A 25,990-nucleotide genomic window follows, 5' to 3' on the forward strand; every position below is an offset into this window, starting at 1 on the left:
AACCTAGAATTTCATGAAAGAACGAAGAGCCTTGGAAATGGTAAATGTGTGGGTAAAAATAAAAGACTTTTTTACCCCCTCTGCATTTCTTCAAATTACATATGACTATTAAAACAAAATTTTTAAAAAGTAAAATACAAAAGAAGTAAAAATACAAAAAAAGTAAAACATTATATTTTGAGGTTTTTAAAGTATGCAAACATAATACATACATTATAAATTGGGGAGGGGGGAATTCTACATTTTACATAAAATGGTAAAATATTAACCCTAAGTAGACAGTGAAAATTTAAGTATGGGCATTATAATCCCTAGAGAAAGTACTAAAAAGGAATACAAAGAAATATAGCCAAAGAGCCAAAAGATAATATCCAATTAAGAAACCTTTTTTCAATTAACCCAAAGAAAGTAAAAAAAGGAGGAACAGGAGAAGAAAAAACAGAATGAACAAAGAGAAAATAAGTAGTAAAATGGTAGACCTAAAGTTTTATAATAAATTCAGTTAAATAAAGCAGCATTTCCCAAAATAAGTTGCTAGGACTAAATGTTTGTGTCCCCCCAAAATTCCTATGTTGAAACTCTACTTCCCAATATGATGGTGTTAGGTGGGGCCTTTGGGAGGTGACTAGGTTGTGATGGTGGAGCCTTCACGAATGGGACTAGAGTTCTTGTAAGAAGAGACAAGAGAGAGATGCTCTTTCTCCCCCTGTGAGGATACAGCAAGATGGCAGCTGTCTGTAATCCAGGGAGGGGACCCTCGCCAGATACCAAACCTGCCAGCCTCTAGATTTTGGACTTCTCAGCCTCTAGAACTGTGAGAAATAAATGATTGTTGTTTATGCCACCCATTCTAGGGCAATTTGTTAGAGTAGTCCAAGCTGACAAAGACATAAATGCTATTTGGAAAAACTGTTCTGCCATTGTAAGAGTTTAAGAAACACTAGCATAAACAAAGTGAAACATATCTTTAGAGCAGAACTTCTCATCCTTTAATACGCAAACATGCATTGGGACAGAGGCTATACCACACTGCATTTCCCAAACCCTCTGCCTTGATACCATAACATAGGATTACGTTTTTCATGGAAAATACTTTTGGAAATGCTATTATAAAATCTCAGCCAGAAATTATCTCATCTACTCCTTGCCAATATGTTCATTTGCATAAGAAGCAGTACGAGATACACTGGCAGATTTAAACATGTACACAAACACCTAAATTCATTAAAATGTTTTAGTTTTCTACTTTTCATTCAATTAAAGAAGAATGAAACCATAGAAAGGCGACACCAAAAGGCACAGTAACAAATCCATCTCTAATTCTGCTGTCTGCTCCACTCACAGTTCCCACTGAGGAAAGAAAAAGCCGAAGAGAAGAAACAACAGGGCTGATACTTCATTTCCTACACATTCAACCAAGCAATGATTCTTCAATGTTACCCACCCCTTCACCCACACTGAAACGTGCTGCCAATGGAAACACCCTCAGGAGAGAAATGCTAAGTTGGGTTTCAGTGTCTTTCTAATATATCCTATTTTATTCAGGGCAGAATCAAATTTGGTTCAATGTAACTCTTCTGGGCTTTAAAAAAAAGTTCAAAATCTTAGACTTTACTGTATGGTTGATTAATATATAAACTAATAATTTGAGAATATTAATGGTGTTGGCCAAAATATTGAAAAATAAGTCAAAGGCATGTCAGTCACTTGCCCTTTTTGGCTCAATTATTTGAACTGCTTCCACTAGCATTCTGTAATTTTTTGCCATGGTCAAGCTAGATAAATTACTCAACTGTCTTCCCTCCAGTTAAGGTAAAAAACAGAAAAAAATGCTTTGCTTCACTGTGAATCTGCATTTATTGAATGTACTTATTGTAACACAGCATTTATTGAGAGACTATTATTTGGCAAATATAGATGGATACAAAGACGAATGAGACAGCCCTTATCCTCTAAGACTTAAGTAAATGTGTAAGCTATATTCACAGATACAAAACAAGGCTGACTGTCATATGAAAGCAGAAAGCAGGAAACATTTTTTCCAGGTGGAGAATCGGGAGGAGTTGGTCCTTGAAGGGCGAGTGAGGCGAGGGTGGGAAGCCTAAAGAAGAAACAGGAGACCAGGGAACTGTAGGACATTTGAGGGAAAGGTGGGTAGCCCAGTATGGCTGGAGCATTCAGGCGACATAGGTGAACGCTGGGAGAGAAAATGCTGGATGTGTAATTTTGGGTCTTGATGCCAGGCTCAAAAGCTTGAATCTAATTTGATAGGCAGTGGGGTTCATTGAAGATTTTTTAAAACTGTGGATTAACATGCTTCATCATATACCAACAAATATTCTTTGAGAATCTATTACTTGCCCCAAAACTGTGCTAATAAGTAGGAGTACGAAAGTGAATCCCATCAAGTCCCACCGCAAGAGTACTGCAGCCTAGTGTGGAGCTAACTATGTAGAGATGAGTAATCTCCAAATAGCAGCGTGGAGAACAGACTGTCAGCAAACACGCCAAGACTAGGACTACCTCACCAAAGTCAAGTCCTCTAGTCTACATGTGATACATACACGGAAGAATAAATAGTTAAAAATAAGAATGAAGAGAGAAACAAGAGGATTCAATTTTTGCTGTAATCAGAACATCCATCATCTAGTAACAGGTCATAAAATAGTGGAAAATAATGTCACTACCCTGAGGAAAGAAAGATTTTTTTTGTGGCAAAAATTAATGCAGAAGCTCTTTTGCAAATTCCCTAGTGCTCCTTTCCTGTTCTGGTGATATTCTCATTTTAAAGAACAAGGATATGTTTAAAAAAACATACTATATGTCAGACCTATGCTAGTCTCTAGAGTTAAAGAAAAATTCCTAAGAACACATTTCCTGGCCTCAAAGAGATAACAAAATACCAGAAGAGCTAGATAAGTAAACAGAAAATTTAAACACCATGGGATAAGTACTCTAATTACAGGGAGAGAAAATCAGGACCCCACAGGAGAATAAAGGTGGTGTAGCATCTTACCCAGACTAGAGAGTCCAAGGAAGTTTTCCTAGAAAAGGCACAGTCCTGAAGAATGGGGGTGGAGAGTGCAAGGGAGGCAATTCAGATATGCAGCATGAGTTACATGAACTACACTGAGGACAGAAAACATGGCAGGATTGGAGAATGTTAGTATGGCAGGACCACAGAATGCAAAGTGACTCAGTAAAAGAAGATTGGAGAAGGTAAGCAGGGGACATATCATGAAGGGTTTTATATTTACGCCAAGCTAAGGAGATGGCCTGCAGAAGCCAATGGGATCATCAAAGGGTTTAAAGAAGGGCAGCTTTTCAATCCACTTGCTGTGAAGGATCCTTGGTGGAAGGAAGGAAGACAAGACTGGAAACACAGAAATCAGTCAGGAGGCTAATTCAGTGACTCAAAACAGTGACTTGAACTAAGGTGTTGACAGTAGGGATGGAGAGAAGTGCAAAGATTCAAAAAGAATAAATAATTGCGTCAGGCAGCACTGGCACAATGTATTGACTGACTGGATGTGGAGATGAGGGAGAAAAAAGAGTCAATGATGACTTTCAGGTTTCCTTTACTCAGTCATTCAATAATTATTTACTAAGCACCTAGTATGTACCATAGTTCTAGGTACCAGAGATAGACCAATGAACAAAAGAATCTCTTGTGCTCTTGCAGGTTATGTTCCAGTGGAAGAAGACAGACAACAAACAAACAAAGCCCTCCATGAAACCTTCTCTCATCATTCTTGCCAATAATGGTTTCTGTCTTCTTAGGTGTGTCAGAGTACATCACACATTTTGGAACTAGATGACATGGAGGAGACTCATAACATCATATACACTGACAGATTTATGAGCTCGGCTAGGAATCCTACAACACTTACATTAAAGAGATGGGGGTGATCAAGTCTGAAACAGGCCATTCATGTTGAAAGAATGTCTGAATGAATTTAAGGATTTTTCTAGCTTCTGGCAAAGAAGTAAAATACTGTTTGTACTTTATGGATAATTTAAGGAATTTTCAAGGGAATTTTGACTGTATTTTTTTTTCACATTATGTAATAAATTTAAAACCTAATTTATTTCCTATCCCAATTTCCGAAGTAGATTCCTCTGTATTCTTTGTTATTTTTCTCTAATTGTTTCATAAGGGTCAGTAAGCAAAACTACTTATATAAGTTTCCAAATAGTTTTAGACTCATGAAAGACAAAAACTGTGCCTTGCATGTCCTCACGATCCCTCTGGGCACTAGAAGAGTCCCAGGCACATGTGAAGTACTCAATAAACATAAGCTGAGGGGACATTGATGAGGCTCAGTGTATAACTTTATTGCAAATTCTGGTCTCCAGTCAAAAAACAAACAAAAACTCACAACTGAAAACCAACTAGGGGATGTTAGCAATAGAGCAAGGAGATGAGCTCTGTCTCAGAAAAAAACAGAATCTAGGGGCCAGCCTGGTGGGGCAGCAGTTAAGTGCACACATTCCACTCCAGTGGCCCGGGGTTCACTGGTTTGGATCCTGGGTGCGGACATGGCACCGCTTGGCAAGCCATGCTGTGGTAGGCGTCCCACATAGAAAGCAGAGGAAGATGGGCACAGATGTTAGCTCAGGGCCAGTCTTCCTCAGCAAAAAGAAGAGAATTGGTAGTGGATGTTAGCTCGAGACTAATCTTCCCCCCCCAAAAAAGAAAAAAACAGAATCTAATAAGCATTTCATACAAAATTATAAATGTTATTATTAATTTTAAATGACTTTTGTCAGTCATAGAATGTGATGCCTAGTGACTCACTTTAGAGCAGTTTAATGCCCAAATGATTACAAAAGAATGGGAAAGGTAGAATGAGGAGAGGGAAGATTAAGTAAGAAAACATACAATTTGTAAGGGGCGGGGGTCTTAACTGAAGACTCTTTGGGGCAATTTGGAATATCAGTGCTGCACATGAAAACTCAATTACAACGATCCCTAAATTTCTCTTTTACTTTTGTCATCAACTCTTAGGTCAATGCCCTGGGGGAACTTTACCTGTGGAGGAAAAGTGCTTTAAGAAAGCTGGGAGATCCAGAAGGAAAAAGATCTATTAGAAAGATCAAGGACTCTTTTCCTCTTACCATACAAAGGGGGAAACTCTTAAGATACCTTGACCTTAGTGTGCAAGTTCAGTGTACTCTTTCATTACATAACACACAATATTTATTGTTTGTAGTCTACCTCTCTGACTGGAATGTGAACTCTATAAGGGTAGGAATTTTTTTTTCTTTCTGTGCTGTTCACTGTTATACCCCCATATCTAGAATAATGCTGGACAAATAACAGGTGGTCAATATTCACTGCTGAACGGATGAAAGGACCAAAGCTTAGACAGTAACCAGCCCATTTGTGGATTGCATGTATATTTTCAAAACAATAATTAGTGTGTGTCAATCAGAAACAAAACCACTCTAAAAGAAGTCCATCACCAATGCAAATAAGTGACCAATTTGTTTGATAAGTACAAACTACAAAACAATGAAATCCACCGAAAGGAAATGTGAGACATTTAACCCTGTGACCTTAGCTTTGATGAAGGAGAAATGCCATCAAAATAGAGTCAGTTGGTTTCCACCTAAGACAAGCGTGGTTACCCTTAAAAACTCAAGTCAAAATCCAAAACCCTAAGTCAAAATCTAAAACCTAAGATCTTGAGGACTTTTCCGCATTTAAGCAGGCCTTTTTTTTCACGTTGTGGGTATCTGCATATGAGCTACAAAAGATAACCTTTCTTACAAGCAATAAGGACAGTTAAACATAGGTTTTCTTTTTTTCCTAGCTTCTATCTTTTAATTACTAGTGTGCCAGCTCAGAACTGAATACATCTTTCCCTTGGATAGAAAAAATTTAAAATAGAGTACTTCTCTCAAGGTAGCCTAAGGGCCAAAAGGAGCTCCTGGATTTTAGAAGAGTTCCCTTCACACAGAATAAAAGCTCCAAACCAACAGCACAGCTGGTCTTGTTCACATTTCAGAGACGTCAAAACTATGAGCCCCTCCCTTACTGGGTCCTGAGTCCACGCCTTGATCCAAACAAATAATCAAACAAAAAAAAAACACACGAAACACATACAAAGGTCACAATTTGGTATCTGCTTAAGAATCATATAATTCAATATAAACCAAAGCCAAACAAAACAGAAACCTTTGTTGGAAAATATGAAAAACTTGGAATTAAGCCAAAAGGATAACTTCATGTGCTTTCAATGTCAGACTGGATCACTGTCTACCAGGCCTGCCCAAGGAATATTAAACAGTTTAGGAATAATGTACCTTTGTTTGACTTACTATTTATTGACTATTAAGAAACTTAACTTGAAGATTTTTGTCCATAGAGATGCACGTGATTTTTCTGTGGTGGAAAAATAACCCCAAAGATTACAGTTTTATTGTCCTATAAGATAACATATTTACTAATCTTAAAACTTTATTCCAGCATTCTTGAAGTATCTATATATACTTAATCTCTGGAATTTGGGGCGAATTTTGTTTACCACCTTGTTGATTTCCACACTCATTAGGTAAATGAATTTATGATGTGCTCACTTTGTATGAGAATCTTATTTTTTTTTTAAATATAGTTTGATACCTTAAAATTTTGATATATTTTCTTCTTAGATGTCTATGGAATATAAGAAACGTAAATTGTCATTGCTCTATCAGTGGCAACAAAAGAATGTAAATCGATTGTCATTCATTCTTCAGCAGGCTGATTATTAATCCTATAGTGCTACTGTTGAATTATTTACTTAAAAAATCTAATAAATAATTACAAATTATCAGTGACTATCTGTATTCTTTAGAGCACACTATTTTATCCCTAAAGATGCACATTAATAGTTTATGATTAGAGTACCCAGAAGAATACATAAAAGAAAAGAGAGTACAAATAGTTGCTAAATGCTGCATCTACCTGTGCTTTCCGCTTAAAGCAGCTTTAAAACCCTACATACTAAACAATGCTGCATGTTCTCTTTAAAAACCACTTTACCTCCAGCAAAGGCACTGTTATATTGTTGGTAGTAACTTTTAAGTACTTCAACACAGAAGTATTACAGTGTGATTTATGTGTTTCCGTGAGTATCAATTCACATCCTAATGACGTTAGTTAACATCTCAAGTACCCTAATGAGGAATTATTCCAGGAGTGGTTAGTTATTATCTGACATGCTCAAATCACATGCCACAAAGCCAGAACAAGCTACAAAAAGGTATCTTTGTTAAAGGGTTTGTTAATTTGCATAATAGATGATAGAAATGATTTTTCCTTGGTGAAACAATGGGTGTTTAATATATGTAGATGGGTAAAAACAGCATACAGGTATCTTTCTTTTGCATGAACAGGGTATGAGAGCTAGCATGCTCAATGCTAGGATAACCATAGGCTCCAATTTGCCCAGTACAGCTCTAGTTTACACCACTTATCCCAGCATAATTATTCATAGCTCCCGGTTCTGTTCTCAAAAGTATCCTGGTTTGGGCAATAAATTACATGGACACTCTACAATAGCATACTGTTCTTAAAGGCTCCCTACATTTAATAGTGTGATGGAACCTGTATGGATTTTTGTAAGTTAGCTGATTCCTGAAGCTAAAATACTGTTGCATCTGCTTCAAGCAAATGGTTCCTTATAAGGTGCTTATTACAGTACCTAAAAGGACAAAGAGCTAAAGGCTTCAATAAGTTTACACAACAGGTTGTGTGACCGTTGTCTGAACAGTTCACTAACTATTGGAAGCTACAGATATATTCCCAAATAATTGGTAACAAAGAAATTTGCTTAGGTCAGTTTGCAACAGACACACCCCTTGAAGACATCATGAAGTTTGTCACTATGCACATACATCTGAAAGCCATGTAAACAAAGTTGAATGGCAAAAATAGTGACATGAGAGGACTATACATTTACAAAAAAGTACAGCGAGTAAGGCAGTAAAATACTTTAGTGCTTTTGATGACAATATGACAAAGACAAACAAAATGAATGAAATACCTTAAAAACTCCAGCTCTGGGAATCAAAATAACCTCAGAGTTGGAAATCTTGTGATGAGCTGGATAATAACAGACTGAAATATAGCATAACCGAAATACAGCAGAACTATCAACAAAGTTTATAAAAGCTCTTCAAAGCAGACGTAGTTTTCTTCCACAGAGGCACTGGGGCTGTTTTTCTCTTCTTCCTTCATATGGCCAAAGAGTATGACAACAGCAGTGCTAACAGCATCATTTGCTGACTTCTCTTTACTCTCTTCTTTACTGCTATTGCCTATAAACATGAGGCAGTTTGTATGGATGTGTATTAAGGGCAAAGGTAATTCAGTACTTTCATATGTTTGGAGCAACACAGAGAGAACCAAAATACATCCAAAACCAACTCAGTTTCATCAACTTTTAATCATATTCTGTTATGGCAAGTATATTAAGCTATGTGTTGACACAAGGTCTAATTTTACTAGAATAAATATGAATATGAACCTCATAGACAAAGACTACAAGGCATTATCATTGATTTTCTTTTAAGTAGATTTCAACCTGTAGGAACAACTAAACACAACTTAAAATTCCTCTTGATAGACCAACCTCTAGAGCTGAACTTTGCATTAGTTTAAACTGGCTTAGGCAATAATGACAAGTTCTGACAAGCTGTGACAAGCATTTTCTGGTCAGGACCCCAAGTGAAGCCTACCAGAGCTGCTTGCCAGCTTTGGCCTCTGAGCCTGGGATCAGCACCCCTGGGAATTGAGGTTCTGGGTGCACTCAGACAAAACTAATAAATAGTGTGGAATTAAAACTAAAGGTTAATAGGGTTAGGGCATGCATAGGATCCTCAGTGGCAAAATATTTCCTATAGATTCTCATAGTCGAAAAGAAAAATTGAACATTTTCCAGCTCTCTCTTAGGAATACTTGCTTAGCACAGACTAGCACAACTTTAATATACTTTATATAAAATACCTCATATCTCTTCATAATATATGAGAGGGAAAGAGAGATCAAGAAAAACAAAGTAAGAGAAGAAGGAAAAATTTACTGAGCATGTGCTCTTATTAACCAACTTTTAAATGTCTTCTTTCATTTAACCTCATTTTTTTTAAAGATTTTTTTTTTTTTATTTTTGCTTTTTCTCTCTAAGCCTCCTGGTACATAGTTGTGTATTTTTAGTTGTGGGTCCTTCTAGTTGTGGCATGTGGGATGCTGCCTCAGCATGGCCTGACGAGTGGTGCCATATCTGCGCCCAGGATTTGAACTGGTGAAACCCTGGGCTGCCGAAGCGGAGTGCGCGAACTTAACCACTTGGCCACGGGGCCAGCCCCTAACGTCATTTTAAATTAGTTACTTTTACAACTTATTTCTCAGGCAGGCAAATACCATTATCCCCAGCTCACAAAGATGGGATCATTAGCCAAAATTCCTTAGAGAGATTTTTCTTAACATTTAGTGCTTTCTATCCTGCACACAATGTCAATTTTAATCATTTTTGCCAACTTACTTGATCATATAAGCTCTAGAAAATTTATGACAAATTTTTAAACAAAGGACTAAATCCTCTGCATATTTGCCAGAATAAACATCATAACTGCAAAGAGAGAGATCTTCAATATTGGTACCAGCATATAACTGGAGAGTAAGCACGTCTCAGAATATCTGTCTCCTCCCTGCCTCTGTCCAGGCTGTTGAGTGAAGTGAGAGGAAAACCACATAACTGAGAATCTCACACCACCATACACTCACAGACACCACTCTCAACCAGCCCTAAACCTTGTCTTGCCATTTAGCCTCCTCATTCTCTAGTGACTACTGCAGGTCTTCCTGATCTCTTCAAATCCAAATTCCCCATTTACCTTGCAATTCCTAGCAGATGAACTCTCTTCCTGTATATCAGAGCAAAAGGGGCTTTTGGCCAGAAGTGCCCTTCTTGCAACCAAATCTATAAATCCATGTGGCTATTTCTAGATCCATTCTGTCACTCTTGTTATAAGGGAATAAGCTCCTCTTGCTATCTTTTATTACTTGTCCAATATCATTCTCCCAACACTAGACTCTGAACTCCATGAAGTCAGGAACGTTGTCTTTCTTAATCATGCCCATATCCCTGGGTTCTAGCACATCTGGCATATACTCGTTAGTCAATGAACATTTGTTGAATGAGCAAATAAATGAGAGATTTCCTGGTTTCTCCTTTGAACTTCAATAGTTGCTTTTCTCCTTTTGAAACAATGGGAAAGCAATGGCAAGAAAAAAAATCTCAGGAGGAAGAGCTCTTATAAAAGTTGCAGGGGAAAAACGTTTAGGTAATTGTTTTCTGTGGCATCCATGACACTTTTCTCTAAGCAAGCAATGTGTTCTATACAAAATACCTTTACCTACCGGGATAGCAACTCTACCTACAAATATGACATGACTACACGTGTTTTTGTATCTTAATTTTCATTTTTAACACATTAAAAAAGCCCTCAATTTGGCAAAATAGGGTTCCAACATTGCAGTGAGTACAAGGTTAAAGTAGCAATAAGGTCCACTCTGAATTCCACATGAAGATTTAAAGCCCATTCCTCAGTACCCCGCAACGGTAGTCAAAACAGTTTCCCAATCCTGACTAGATTTACAGAAAATAAGTGTTTAAATTTAAATTTAGAAAATAAAGTATCATTTCTAATCTGTTTTGTACACTGACTTTCTAAGTTAGCTTTTATTGGGGGAAAAAAGTTAGAACCACCACTGGTTTAGAACAATAAACACCATGCCCTTGTTCCTCTATGGATCCCTTTGACACGAGTTGATTTAATTTCTGAAACCTCCAGCGCTGATTGTCCCTATGTGAGGGAGGAGCCATGCAAATTTTCTGCAGCAAATACACATCTGACAAAGCCCAGAACTGCACAGAATGTAACCCATGTAAAAGCACATAATGATACATACACACACACATGTGAGCGCATGCTCTTCAAGAGTTCTCAATTTCCTGTTCCTTCTGGCTTAAAAGTTGAGGGGAGTGAGAGAAATTCCACAAAGTAGTCTAATTAAAATTTTATTTTACCCAAGAGGTAAGTCTGAGAAGATTGATAATTGCCCAGTTTTGTTTTCAGCACAACATCCCAAAATGTTTTGAAAAGCTAGCTTTGTATAGGCCATAATACACTTCCTACATTGTGTCCCATTCTAATAATTTCAGAAAAGCTTATAATTTCTATAGGAAGAAGTCATGCGCTTATTTATTTTATGAATATATATATATCTGTGTGTGTGCATACATACTCATATACATGCTATATCCAGAGGGGTTTTAACCACATTGTCAGTTTGAGAGGTTTTGAATCCTTTGACTATTGCGTGGGTAATTACTTGACCTTATCTGAAATTTCAGTGCATAAAGATTACATTTCCCTAGCACATTCTTTCTCCTATAACTAAAACCTTAGCCATCAGGAGTCAGTTACATTCTCCATGTTCATAAATAATATCTTATGAAACTAAATTTCCTAATATCTATTTTAATTATAAATTTTTGATCCAGAGAATTATTATTTTAGAAAGGATGTAGGGGCCGGCCCCATGGCAGAGTGGTTAAGTTTGCACGTTCTGCTTCAGCAGCCCAGGGTTTCGCTGGTTTGGATCCAGGGCTCAGACATGGCACTGCTCATCAAGCCATGCTGAGGTGGGCGTACCACATGCCACAGCTGGAAGGATCCACAACTAAAAATACACAGCTGTGTACCGGGGGGCTTTGGGGAGAAAAAGGAAAAATAAAATCTTTAAAAAAAAACACAAAGGATGTATATCCAACTCATCCATATTTCTAGCCAGACTCACTTAAACTGTCCCAAATCACTTAAACTCTTCCTTTAAGACCTCCAGAAAGGAACACCAACCTTCATAAAACTTTCACAGAAGCTCGTTGAAGCTATTGGCTTCCCAAAATACTTTCATTTCACCTGATGGTGATTTTCACTTTATGTAGCTTTTGTATGCCCATGAAAACAGGTTTCTGACTATTCAACCAAAGCCTCTGGCAGAAAACTGCCCCTCCATCTTATAGTGGCATGAGGAATAAGGAGATGCGTAGACACAATGGTAGACCTTTATCACCTGATCTCACTCCAAACGCCAGCCACACACCATTACAACACTGCCTCATCCTCCAAATTGCTCAGCTTCCATGATGCTGTTATTTAAGGCCTATTTCTGCAATTAGCACTTGTGTAGGGGTAGGGGGTGTTTGGGGTGTTTGCATAGGAGAGAGTGGGGGAAATGTGGGTAGGGAGAAAATTTCTTTCCAGTTCTCACTGGCTAAGACTCGAAAAATCTAGTCAGTTTTTTTTCCTGCTCTTTTTCTCCCTCGGTCCTAGAGAAGCTGTCCTCAGAGAATCTATTTTTCAATCTACTATCATTGGATAAGGAATTACTTTCCCATCAAAGAAAAGGTGAAATCGTTTCAAATCCAGGTTTAAATTGAAGACTGATAAAATAGTATAGTAAAAAAATGTAGAAAAACCCTACAAAGATGTATACAAACGGCCAAACTGACAACATATAAGCTTTTGCATGAGCACTCAATGTGTCCTAAAAGGGAGAAAAAGCAGTTCTAGAAAAAAAAGTTAATATAATCACATACAAGAGTTCTTCTCTTCCAGCCCCTCAGTGACAGCTAAAAGTTGGTCCTTAAATGGACACTGGGGAAACAGAATGGTGTGCTCTTTCTGAACAAAACCCTGATGTCAGCCAAGGACTGCAATCAGTTCTGGGCTCACACTGGGAAAACATGCTTTAAATTTGCCTGCGGTTGTTTTCTCCAATGGTCAAGGAGAATATGCTCTTGGTTTCTGCTTTGGCATTTCCATTGCACACTGACAGGCAACTCTTTTTAAATACATACTTCAGGGGTTGAGACAAAGTTCTGTGCATAACTGTAGCTTCATCAGAAATCCTAACAGTCCTTAGAAAAGGATGTGCTCGCTGCGTTAAATACAGCGCCAACAGACACGAGCAATTAGCTTGGTGCTAACCCTGCGTCAGTAATTTTAATTTTGTGCTTCAAATGCTTCTTTTGTCTTTAATCTCAAAGGATATTTATATAAACATTAATCTTCGGGGGCCGGGCCCGTGGCCAAGTAGTTAAGTTTGCGCACTGTGCTACAGCGGCCCGAGGTTTCACTGGTTTGGATCCTGATGGCCCCGCTCATCAGGCCATGCTGAGGCAGCATCCCACATGCCACAGTTGGAAGGACCCACAACTGAAAATGTACAACTACGTACTCGGGAGATTTGGGGAGAAAAAGCAGAAAGGAAAAAAAAAGAAGATTGGCAACAGTTGTTAGCTCAGGTGTCAATCTTTAAGAAAGAGACCAAAAAAACATTAATCTTCATAATACCTATAACCTTTCTATTGGGTATGGAAAACAAAGCAGAGGAGAAAAGAGGTGTTTTAACTAAGTTATCACTGTTCATCACCAGAAAAGCTGGTAATAATCACAGAAACAGAAAAATCTGGACACTTCCTCTAATCATTAAAAATTTTTTTTCTTTCAAAGCATATACAGCTTTAACTCATCTATGTTATAAAAAATTCTGTCCTAATCATGCATGTTATCCATTCAAATCTTACTTTAAGCATTAAAAAGTCAATTTAAAGGCCATATACTTTACTTATGATAAAATGTGATTAATTAAAATGCACAAATGTGAGGTTAATCTTACTTTTTCAGGGTTGGGGTCATTTTAAATGTTTAATTCTTTCCTAAAGAGAAAATGCTGAAATAGCTTCAAAGTTCTTATATGGCACAGCGTGAACCTAAACTGCTGCTTAAAATTACCTAAGACCTATCAGATAAGAAGAAACCACTGGAGGACCATGAATAAACAAATTTCTACTTCTTGGAAAACAACCCTGTACATTAAAAATTTGAGGTTACTAATACTAGAAAACAGTATCTTCAAGCAATGATTTTCTAGCTTACTTTTAAAACTCTAACAGATATTATACTAGCCTGAGGATAAAATTCTAAAATGTTATCAAAGAATCCTATGCTTATTTGGATACATTTAAAAATGTAAATAAATCTCATTTATTGGCCCCTCAATTTTTTTTAAAAAAAGAAGAAACAGACAATCTATACAAATTTCTGGTTTACTTAAAATATCTGTGGTATGGGCTCTACCGTCCCACATACATCCCTTATCAGGACAAGGGCAGGACTATGTCAAAACACCAAAACCCACCTGACCGTTAGGAAGGAGGTTCCAACATGGAGTTTCACACGACATGTGGGAGAAAGAACTGTATTCTTTCTGTGGGGCCTTCTCCAGTCCCTCTCACAGGGGCAACTGCCTGGGATATGCCCCTAGGATCGAATGCATGAGTTCAAAGAATCACCCTTCAGCCACAAGTACACAAAGGTCCAGAGCAATTATTTTTTCTTTTCCAAAACAAAACTTACTGGGCTATTTCCAGCTGTCCTTCAAGGCTTTAAAGTCATACACCACATAAGCCACATTTCATTGCTTCAAGTCTAAGTATCTCTCCAGAAATACCAGAAATTTGTGTCACAACAAACCTAACACATATCACAGTTCCCCTTTTTCACATCTAATCAGCACCAAGATAGGCTGACTATTTCTCTTTCATTCTCCAATCTGGCTCCTCCTTGCCAAATTCACCTCCCTGCCTTGGTTAGACCTGTCTCTTCTTAGGCCTTGGGTATATGCAGGAAGCCATATTGGTGTGTCTGTTAGACTCTCCACCCCTCTTCCCACTAATGGCTTCTCCACACTGTAGCCAATGATCTTCTTCCACTGGGGCACCATCTCCTCCAAACAGCCTTCCCTGGCCCCTCAGACTGGACTGAGTGCACCTCAGCTGGCCTTCCAAAGCCCCCTGCACACATCATCATATTATTGATGCACAGTATTGTAATTTGTTTCCTGTCTCTTTCTACACCATGGGCTTCCTGGTGGCTATTACAAATACAACTTTACATGTCTATACTCAACAGGAAGAAAAAGAATTAAAAACATAGCTGTGAGAATACCCAGGAGAAAGAGGAAGGACCCCACAGTCATTTAGTATCTCTTAATCTTTCTTAGGCTTTAGTGATTTAATAGTTCATTTAACATATACTTATTGAACTTATACTACATGCCAGATATTCTGCTGCGGACTATAAGTACAGAGATGATTAAGACAGAGTATCGTACAATATGGTAACAGAGTTAGATGTGCAAACATAATTATAAAAGGATAAGGTAGCCACAAGTTCTCTGAGAACATAGGTTGGGAAGACAAATCATGCGTAAAGATTTGGAGAAAACTAAAGAAAAGCTTAGAAGCCTGAGCTGAAGATTGTCACGTTGGCAGGAATTCACCAGTAGGAAACAAGGGAAGGGCAGCTCATGACACCAAAATCACCAGTCGAATCAATCAAGCCAAGAGCGGAGCCCTGATGATCCAATTCTGAAGGGGAAATGACCCAAAACATCAACTTCAATCCCATTATTATTTTCATATGTCAGGACCATCATTAACACTTCTTTTAAATAAGCTATTCATACAGAGACACCTATCATCACACCATGATTATAGTAGTATTTCCCTAATACTTAGTGGAAGTTATATATTTTTCCATATGAATATTGGAAAGGCAATTCTGTGAGGACCTAGGAAGTAAAACTTGTGGAAATCAAAACCACCTTCTCTACCATTGAGAAGTAAGCAGAGTATCTTTTGTTTAACAAACATGAAAAAATGTTAAGAAAGAATATAGAATAGCTTGCTGCCGAGTATATATACGCACTCATGCTTATTCCTATCAGCTCCAGTGTCTAGAGCCTGCTTTCAGCAATCAGCAAACTCCAAGCAAGCAGAATGGGCAATTTGAAACACGAAATCCTTAACCGCCCTTGCCAGGGGCCAGCTGAGGGCCCAGAAGAAGCTCTACGTAGACAGTCTCTTATTACCTCCTTGTCCAGGCCTCTTTGCTGGCAAGAAGTTAATTGAATAAATAGAGAGACAAGATCTACAATGCCTCAGCACTCAGAAAATCATGACAGTGGGAAGAATGAAGATCTGAGGTCTAACTCCTTTAAACAGCAATAATCTTTGCTCCACATAAGAAACCTGGGAACCTCAGTCCACTGTATTTATGGGGATGCTTTTTAGATACTCTGATTAAAACAAGTAATCTGGAGCAGGACCACAAAGACCCAACTAGACTACACTGCAATCCTGAGCCTCAGTCTCCAAATGAATTAGCAAGTCTACCGGCCTAACAAAACAATGTATGTGAAAAAGATACCAGAACCAGTTTTTGTTGAACAAAAGGATTCATGGCTCTTGCAAGTGTTTATCGTCTTAATTCTACTTCCAATTATATGACAACAAGTACACTTTATGGGAAGAGACACTTATAATAACTGCCAAATGATCTGCCCATCTTATCAAAGGCAAGAAAACGACGGGCCCTCTGCTGGTGCATGAACACTTTTTATCCAAGTCTTTGATTTGCATGTGTTCAATTCATTTTCTCATACGTAATCCAGGAATCTAAGGAGTTTTGCAAGTACTAGGCATAATATACAATTTAAAGTTGCCCCACACGGCCAGTTAAACGTTCTTCCATTACAAAGTATTCACTTCTTGAGTTCTCAAATATTTCGGAAATACAAAAAACGTATGAAAAAGATACTTTTTCAAACAAAGAAACATCTGATCTCCTTATACTTTTTCCCCAGGAACAGATTTCACTTCAACCCATTCTCTTTAAATGTATTGTTTCCTAATTTGTGCAAAGTATTGAGTAGAAGTAGGGAGGGGTTATAAACCATGTTGATTCCCTGTTGTACGCCTCACTCTGAGTAAGCCCAACCCTCTGACGGGACAGCAAAGGCAGGACATACATGACAAGCAGCAGGCTGCCTAGATGGTTCCAACCAGCTCACACATGGCCCCAGGGGAGCCTCTCCACTTTTCCCAGGCCATGGCTCTCTCCACGAAATAAAGGACCCTCGTGGTTGCCCATGTGCAAATGCAAGCTATACTGGTCTGACTAGAGTTAGCTGGAAGAGCAACAGGTTCTCTAACAGACATGTCCTCCTTGTTCCTTTGTTCCAACCTGTAGTTCTAACTCTCTACCTCTAACCTCATCCATCTCAGTTCCCAACCAGTACTTCCCACTGGGAGACTGTACCACTCCCTGAGCAGTCACACATTCCTACCTCCAAACCAGACTTGACCATCCACCTCCTGACCTATCATAGGAAAATGATGTGGAGAAACATTTGGTGTCTGAGACCTAGATCACCTGGTTAGGCACCTGCGTGGAACTTCCTTAGTGACAAGCCTAAGTCAAGTTGGTTTTCTTCAAGAATTCATTTCAAGTATGCTTCTGTGATTGAAATTATGTAGAGTCAGAAGATTAGTTTCTATTACATTTTATAGACATCAGTTTCAGATTAAGATTTACCTACTTGCTTTTCCATCATCCTTATAGTTCTGTTGTAGCGTTTCTTTTTTGTTACAATCTTTTTTCTTCCTGTTCTACTTATTTCTAAATTACCATTAGACTTGTTTTCATATTTTATTTCCATAAAAAATATGAATAAGATACAAATACATGCTCTCAAAAAATAATAAGAAATTAGGAGAAAACTATATCTACACATGCACTCAAACAGACACTATAATTCAGTGCATAGGTATAAATCAAGAATGAGAAAGAGGGGGCTGGCCCCGTGGCCGAGTGGTTGGGTTCGTGCACTCCGCTGCAGGCGGCCCAGTGTTTCGTTGGTTTGAATCCTGGGCGTGGGCGTGGCACTGCTCATCAGACCACGCTGGGGCAGCGTCCCATATGCCGCAACTGGAAGGACCCACAACGGACAATATATAACTATGTACCCGGGGGACTGTGGGGAGAAGGGGGAAAAAAATAAAATCTTAAAAAAAAAAAAAAAAAAGAATAAGAAAGAGGATGAGATTAGTACTCAAACTACTGACCTGCACATTCATCTTCCTCTTGCATGCCAATAAATATTTATAAATAAGTAATATTCAGTTAGTGTCAACCTAAGAAAGTCCCAGCTAAAAGCCCTGTATGAATGACTTAGTTCTTCCAGGCATCCTGCACATTCAAGAACCTACTGTGTTAAGAGAGTTCGTGAAGGTCCAGAAGCACCAACCATAGACTTTAGGAGAAAATATTTTATATCTTGTGCACTTAGAAAGAGCTCACTATTTGCACATTTAAATGTTTAAAGCCAATAAATAAGGAACTATTCTTTTCTTTTTTTAAAAAAAATCTCTTTTCAAATTGCCCTGTAATGTTTTATTTCATTCAAAAAATAAATATATGATAACAAAATATTAGAAAATTTTTCATGTCAGGTGACTATATTATTCTGAATTTTACATTAAAAAACAAAATTATGTTCATCACTTAGAATAGGACATTGTATTTCTTTAGACAATCAAGTTCCCTTGTCCTATTAAAATGGTTTTTAAATTATAAACATTTTATTGTATACTCAACTTTTCAGAAACATTAGTATATAAAGACAGGTATGTTTATCTATATGTTTGTGTACACACACACATTTTAATCCTGTGATTAAAACATAAACACATACAAATAAACCTTATACATAAAGACATGTGAAAACATTGAAAAGAAGTTGCAAAAATAACTAAAATGTCATTTTGCTAAACTATTTTCAGGCTGTCTCTGAGCAAAGAAAAGTGGAATTTCAGCCAACCTCTTCCAACCAGTCTCAATCTTTAAATAATACTAGAGATCTACAACAAATTTCAGCTAACAGATTTAATCTATTTGGTTTTGTGGGCCTGGTAAATTGAAAACAAAAGCCATAGCCAACCAACTGTGCGCATGCTGTAACGCTTATGGAGACTGCGGTCAAATCTTTATTTGGCCAACAATCTTGAATTAAACAAGGTGGCCAAGAGTCTATGCTTATTGAAATGTCTGATAAATTATTTTTCAAGCTCTCCATTGACTTGAAAGAAAATCCATCTTAACCATTCATTGCTTGGTAAAGTGTCTTTAAAAAGTGTTAATGGAGCCTTAAATTGTGAATCTAGGTCCAAAACAAGTGCTTAAGACTTCAACAAAAAACTAGTTCTTATAATTAATATCTGTGGACCTAATAGGAACTTATTTCCTCAGAATAATAGTCCATTTGATATTTATTTTGACATAAATAATTATTTTGTCCCATGGCTGGCTGTCAAATAAATAGCTTTCTCTAAGTTATTAGTAAAGGGACAGCAAAATCCACCAGGTCATCTACCCATCTGCTTCTCTGTGGCGACAAACTGATTTACAAGCAACACGTAACTACAGCAAAGCTGTCTGCTCAAAAGAAATAGAACCATGCCTTCAAGAGGCAATGGAGCAATTAGTAAAACTGAGCACTAAAAACTGTCACCAACAGCCAAATAATAGTTTCAAACTCAAAAAGACGGTAAGAAAATCTAAAACTCATTCTGGTTTGGTCCCAGTGGGGCTAAAAAAACTACTGTCTATTAAACACTGATTCACTGACAACTGGAGGGAAAAAAATATAAATTCCAACAATTATGATGTTAATAATAATTTCACCTGCAGCAACATTCAAGAAGTTGATTAGAAGATCCTAATGGATGATTTAAAGTGAAAGGAAAAAACACCCTTAGCATAATTTAATAAGATCTTCAGACTGAAGCATATGCAAGAGTTTTAAGAAAGACCTTCTCATGGCCTTTTAATAGCTCTTTCCAATTCCAATTAACTTCTTAAATGCCAATGTTCATTACCTCATCAGAAAACTAAAGTCAGCCCCTTCTGATTAAATCATTAATAATCGTTAAAGCACAATGCCTAGTAAGTATTTATGGACAGTCCAGCACAGATAAGCAGCTTGCAATTCTCCATGCCAGTAGAAAAGGAAAACTGGAGTGGGTAATTAAAATAAAAAAAAATTCTATTCATCTTTGGGAGGCATTAGGTTACATTTACCTAACACATCACCCTTCCTAATTGTTTAACTGGGGCTAATATTTAGATTAGCATAACCTTTTTGTAGACCCTCAACAGACAGTGCAGAAATGTTGATTAAGAGAGAGTTCATTTACATGAAAAAGCCAGGTTGGTACTGAAGAGATCAGAAAGCACGTGTCAACTGTGAGCTGCCACTGCCTGCCACTGTGAGGAGTTAGATCACCCCACTCAGGAGTCGCTCAGATGTCCGCAGACTTTTCTGCAGGGCATGCACCACACCGACAGGCACCGCCTGTCAGTCCTATGCTAACACTGGCTGTTTCCACAGTTCTGCCTGCAACCTTCGCTTCCCCACCTCCCAGACTGCTTGCTGCCACTGAGGACTGCACAAGCCTGGCTCAAGAGACCAGTAAGCACATCCAGGGGTCTGGTTCAAATTCAACGTTGTCCCTGCCCTCCCAAGACAGAGGACACTCACCTCCTGAGCTGTGAACAGCTCAGCTCTGATGCATCCTCTTTCCTTGGAGTTTCATTTCGCGCATTTGTGAGTATCCCCAGACAACAGCCCTCTGAGAAGTGAATATGAATCTCCAGAGGAAGAATGCCGACAGATCCAACACCTCCTTTACTTACAATGTTACATAAAGACTCCTGTGACTATTTCTAATCTCTATGCACCTTTCTTTTTTCCATGCAGTCTTACAGATATTATCATGGGGGAAAACACTGAGAATAAAAAACAAAATGAAATAAGACACGAACAATAAAAACTACATTTAACTTACACTATAGGTCACTATGCTGAAGCAAAGGAATTAAGTTTCAGTCTCTTCCAGAAATCAGATAAATCATTAAAGTTATTTCAATGAATATGTTACCAGTAATATTTTGACTTTTTGTATGGATTAAACAGCTCACAATATGTGAAGTTCTGTCAACTATTTCTTGAGATGCCAGAGTTGATTCTGCTGAGAATTATACTTCTAATCAGTGACAGCCAAATACAGTATTTGACTGTGAAACAAAAATAACTGCAATGCTAGTGTAACTCTGTGCCCTCCAGTTAAGGGCTAAAGTCAGCAAACAGGAACACACACAACAGGATCACATTCGTGTCAGTGGTTTTGTGAAGATAGGATATTATCCTTTAAAAACTGTTTAAAATATTACCCGACTCTGTGTATTTATCTCTACCCAGCACAGCACCTGGCACAAAGTGAATGCTCCTTAATCTCTGCCAATCCTCATCCACACATCCTTCAAACTAGCAGGGAATTTCCTGGATTAAACGTCACTTGCAGTATCTTTACCTTAACCTAACTCATTGCAGTACAGTACTTAAAGGCTTAGTTTATAACAGTATCTTTTCATATTTTAAAAAATATGGCCTATGTAAATTTTATAAAAATTCTTTACTTGTACATGTAAAATGGTAACTTTTGTGTAAATTCTGTTAATATATGGCTTAGTTCTTGTTCTCAAGTTATTTCATGTTTGCATGTTTTTAAAAATTTCTTAAACTAAACACTTCAAGGAAAGAAAATTATTCCTCATTTTTCTCCTTTAGTATCTTTGCACTTTTCCTAGAAGATAAGCAAAAGAGAAACACCAGCCAGCTACATTTAAATTGGCTTCTTTTGTCTTTTGAGGTCAATTCCTTGAAATCAGCCTTATTTCCTATCTTTTATGGTTGTTAGTAAATTTTAACCAAAGAATGAAACAGGATGAAGTTGTCCGAAATTCTCCAAGCGCAGCCTGTGTAAACTCCTCTATCAGTTTAAACTAGCTATTCCTACATGTTGATGACTCCTGAAAGTCCTCTTTGGCTTCAATTTCTCCATAGTCCTTTACACGTAAATGTTTAACTACCTGGTAGACATTTCCAGGTACCTCATCTGGTGTCTAAAGCTGAACTCATCATCTCTCTGCCCAACATGGTTGCCACAGGCTCTTAGTACTGGTGGTCTCACGATCTAAGTAGCTCAAACTTGAATGTGTGTCATCTCACACTCCTTCCCTCTCTCTCATTTTCTGACCTGAATCAATCTCTATGTCCTGTCAATTTTCCTTCTAACTATTTCTAACATTAATTCCTTAGTCTATCCCTGATATTGCTTATCTAGTTCAACTCCCAATCATTTCTCACTTGAACCACAGTGGTGTCTCCTGGCTGGTCTCCCTGATTCTGCCCTTTCAGGGTAGAACTTACACCCCATTCTCCCCTGGGTGGCAAGCACAATCTATCTAAATTTAAATATGTTTGGTTAACTTCTCCCCGTAAACCTTTCAAAGGTTCTTTCTCACCTAACCATAAATTCTCACTTGTAATACTGGGTCTCCAAGAATCTGGCCCCAGCCTCCCTCTCCCTCTAACCTCCACACTCCCCTCTTCTTGGAAGGTCCTTCTTCTTTTCACCGAACATATATTCATCTCTTAAAACTATTCTCAAAGCTCATCTCCAATGGCTTTCATGGCCCCATAGTCTTATTAGCAAGCTTAGCCATCCCTTCTGTGAGCCTACCTACCCAGACCATACTGCTGTGTCTATACCTGTCCTCCATATTTAGCCTGTGAGCTCCCTAAGGGCAGGACTCACGTCTTACATTTTATATCCCCAGCTCATAACCCAATGCTTCTCACATGGTAAGCCTTCAATAAATATTGAAGAATTAATGAATGTGGAATTCAAAAGTGAGAGTTAAAGATCTATACCAGAAAATCTAAATCAGAAAATGATAAATCAAAGATCCTAGCTGCTATAATAAAGAAAGCCCTATTACATTCCTCAAGGCAAATTTATATTTTTTACATTGTCCTCAATTTCAAATTTTACACTGCTTCTCACATTCCTGAAATAACTTCAATTATTTTGAGAATATCAAGGCTAGTGAAAATGATACACTACTGAAAATGATACTTCTATCTTCTCTCCTCTTTGCTGCAAAAATCTGTATCTTCAGCCACAGGAAAACATGTCCCTCTGTGATTCAGTTTATCCATGCTAATGAGCTCCTGACTCTCAGCCTCTCTTCCTGCATTCCACTCCTTCACTTTCGCCTCAGAAATGGTCCTTAGATTTATTCCCACCTCTAAATTCCCAGAACCAGGTCCTTATCATCTCTCACATAGACTATTTTAACAATCTCCTGACTAGTTTCCCCTCCTCTAGCCTCTCTCCATAATAATCCACTCTTTATTCTATTTGAGCCCTAACTACAAATCTGACCATGCCTCAAAATCTTCCCATGTGAACCAGAGAAATTTCAAACTTCTTAGCTTGAAATTCAAGGCCCTATACCATCTTGCCCCATCCTACCTTTTTAACCTCACTTTCCTTGGTGCATTCTAGAATCACACCAATCTGCCAATCACTGATCACTTCTTATCAAGCTATGGTCTGCTACATCTCTCCAATTTTGCTCATGCTGTTCCTCTGACTCTATCCTTTTGTCAATTTGAAAAATCCCTACTCATTCTTCAAGAAGACCCAATTCAAATAAGCTTCCCCTCTATGAAACCTTTCAACCTGCCCAATTACAAATCATGACTATTTTCCATAGCTTTTAGTTTATACACCTGGTATGGCACCTAAAATACTGGATCTACCTCCACCATAAAATGCAAACCCCTTGCAAGAAAATTCTGTGAATTATACATTTGAATACTCACTGCCTAAGAAAAAGCCCAAGGTAAAATAAGTACTCCCCCAAAAAATGTTTGTTGAATTAAGCTTATCTTCATTACGCAATAAACTCTCAAAGGCAGGAACATTACCTCATTCCTTGCTGCGTTTTCAGGAACACCTAGCACAGCTCCAAGATCAAGACATATTTGTGAAATAAAAAAATGACCCACTTTGGGGGCAAATATAGGTAAATGAGCTACTGTGAAATATTTTGAAAACATAAATATTTCCAAAACTATTTAAACACTTTAATTATGAATTGTTTCTGACACATGCAGGCTAGAGCAGGGCTACTCAGAGTATGCCAGTAACCAGGAATTCTGTTACAAGTCCATTGTGAGGATAAGAACAAAAATAAGGAATAAGTGTTTAGAAACTTTTATAGCAAGGTTGAGACATACAAATGTGCCATCAGTGGGCTTGTCTCACTGAAAAAGGTTCTGGCTGGTTTGGGTCTCTTTGACCTTATGTGCTAAGTGGCACATGGGGCAAGAGCTGCAGGCCAATGCTGGCTCAAGAGGACCACGTAGAGGTCCATGATAGACTGTAAAGGAAAAGAAAAGAAAGGTCTTTCACCAGAGACAGTTTGAAAAACACTAGCAAAGGGAATAATATAACAAACTCCCATCCACCACAATCAATTTCTTCACATTTACCTTCCATATTTGCCTGAGACCTTTTTACCCATACATAAAATATTTTAGATACAGTTGAAGCCACCTCTACCGCCTTCCTGTATCCTCGTGTCCTCCTTCCCTCTCCAGAGACAGCCTCCAATATGAGTTTTTAAGTAGGCTAATAAATCCTGTTTAGTAGTGTGAATTTTTCTGGCTGAGGTGTAGGGCAATGTTTCTTTTCACCAAAATATACTAAAACTTAACAGTGATAAATGTTATTTTGAAGACTTCTGCCTGTTTAATATTATGAGAAAACCTGCTTTGTGTCCCCTATCTGTGACCCATCAGCCATGACTGACAGACCTAACCTGCAAGTAAAGGGGCATCTGCTACCTCAACCTTTAGAGGGAGAAAGACCTTGTTAAAATGCCCACAGCTTGAAAAGAAAGACTAAAGAGCGTGTTGTAAAGGTGTAGAAAGAAAAAGATTTCCCCTAATAAAACAGGCTTTCTAAGAACACTGGGCTGCTAAGACAACTACAAAAGATGCTTATTTCAATGTTAGAGGTTAGCTTGGAGAAGACACAAAAGAGAGGGGAAATGCCTGAAATGACAGGTGGAAAATATGGGCTTTCTGTGGTTAATCAAACGGGCACTGCAAATGCCAACATGCCTCCTGAAATTCCAACCTTCTACTTTTGCATTACTGCCAACTCATTTCCAAAACATCCACTGCTAATCAAACTTGTTTGGCTGCCTCCTTATCAAAACTTTACAAAACTTTAATTTCAGCCTCATGAGCCCTGCAGCTGTAATTTAATTGAATAAAATTTACAAACATTATGCAGTGAGATAAAGCACTTTCAAAGTCTTTTTCCCTATTCAGTTGACTTAGCTGCCTAGCTCGCCAGTTTTGCTTGACATGAGTTCAGAGCCCCTGGAAACCTTCCTAATCCTACTCTCCAGGCCTTGTGCCCATTCATGGAACCATGTTAACCTACATCTGAAAAACTAATAAACCTCAGATGGGTTTAAGCACTCAGAAATACTCCTGTTACTTCTTGCCATTCATTATATTTAGGCATCCTTTGCAATGGGAGAATCCTCCTCAAAGGACCACAACAGCAGCAGATAAAATCCCTGAGCTTATTAGCATGCAACACAATATCTCATTTAAGATTTCTGTGGTCTAAAGTAGAAGCCAGGAATTAAATTTACTGAAGGTGAAATTGCTTATGCTTTGGTTTAATACAGATATTCCCCAAAACGTTTTTTCTGAATTCATCCATTTCATAATGAGAGTGCAAAAATTATCATGATTTTTAAAAAGCAAGGGAGTAAAACTGATTGTTCCATGTCTGCCAACCCTATCAAGCGAGTCAGTTAATCAGTGGTTACATGTCCCTACATCACATTGACAGAGAGAAGACAAAAGACTATTAATTTCTCAAAATGAGAAATCCTAGTATACTGAGGTGCCATAATTCATTTACGATTTCCATGGTTACCAAGGAAGAACTGAAAGGCCACCCCCCCCCCCCCACCCCGTGGGTTTTCACAACACAACCATCACCCCTTCCGACCGAGGTCACGTCTTTCAGGCTCTGTTTTCATCAACTTTATCAGCATGGGGAAGCCCTCCAGCCCATCTGGAGCTGTGGGGACAGAG

At 38.1% G+C, this 25,990-nt stretch overlaps 1 protein-coding gene across 10 annotated transcripts in view; it reads right to left on the reverse strand.

Moving 5' to 3' along the window:
- Nucleotides 1-25,990, reverse strand: part of SMYD3 (SET and MYND domain containing 3) — a 682,473-nt gene that overhangs the window by 279,010 nt on the left and 377,473 nt on the right. Inside the window, exon 1 of one of the 10 annotated variants that reach the window (XM_070602610.1) lies at nucleotides 20,498-20,620. The exons of the other annotated variants lie outside the window; for them this stretch is intronic. The gene's annotated coding sequence lies outside the window, so the exon portion shown is untranslated. Of the gene's footprint in view, nucleotides 1-20,497; nucleotides 20,621-25,990 lie in introns of those variants that run through there. 10 annotated transcript variants of the gene reach the window in all.

Source organism: Equus przewalskii, chromosome 31 (genome assembly GCF_037783145.1).
Source record: "Equus przewalskii isolate Varuska chromosome 31, EquPr2, whole genome shotgun sequence".
Lineage (NCBI taxonomy): Eukaryota > Metazoa > Chordata > Mammalia > Perissodactyla > Equidae > Equus > Equus przewalskii.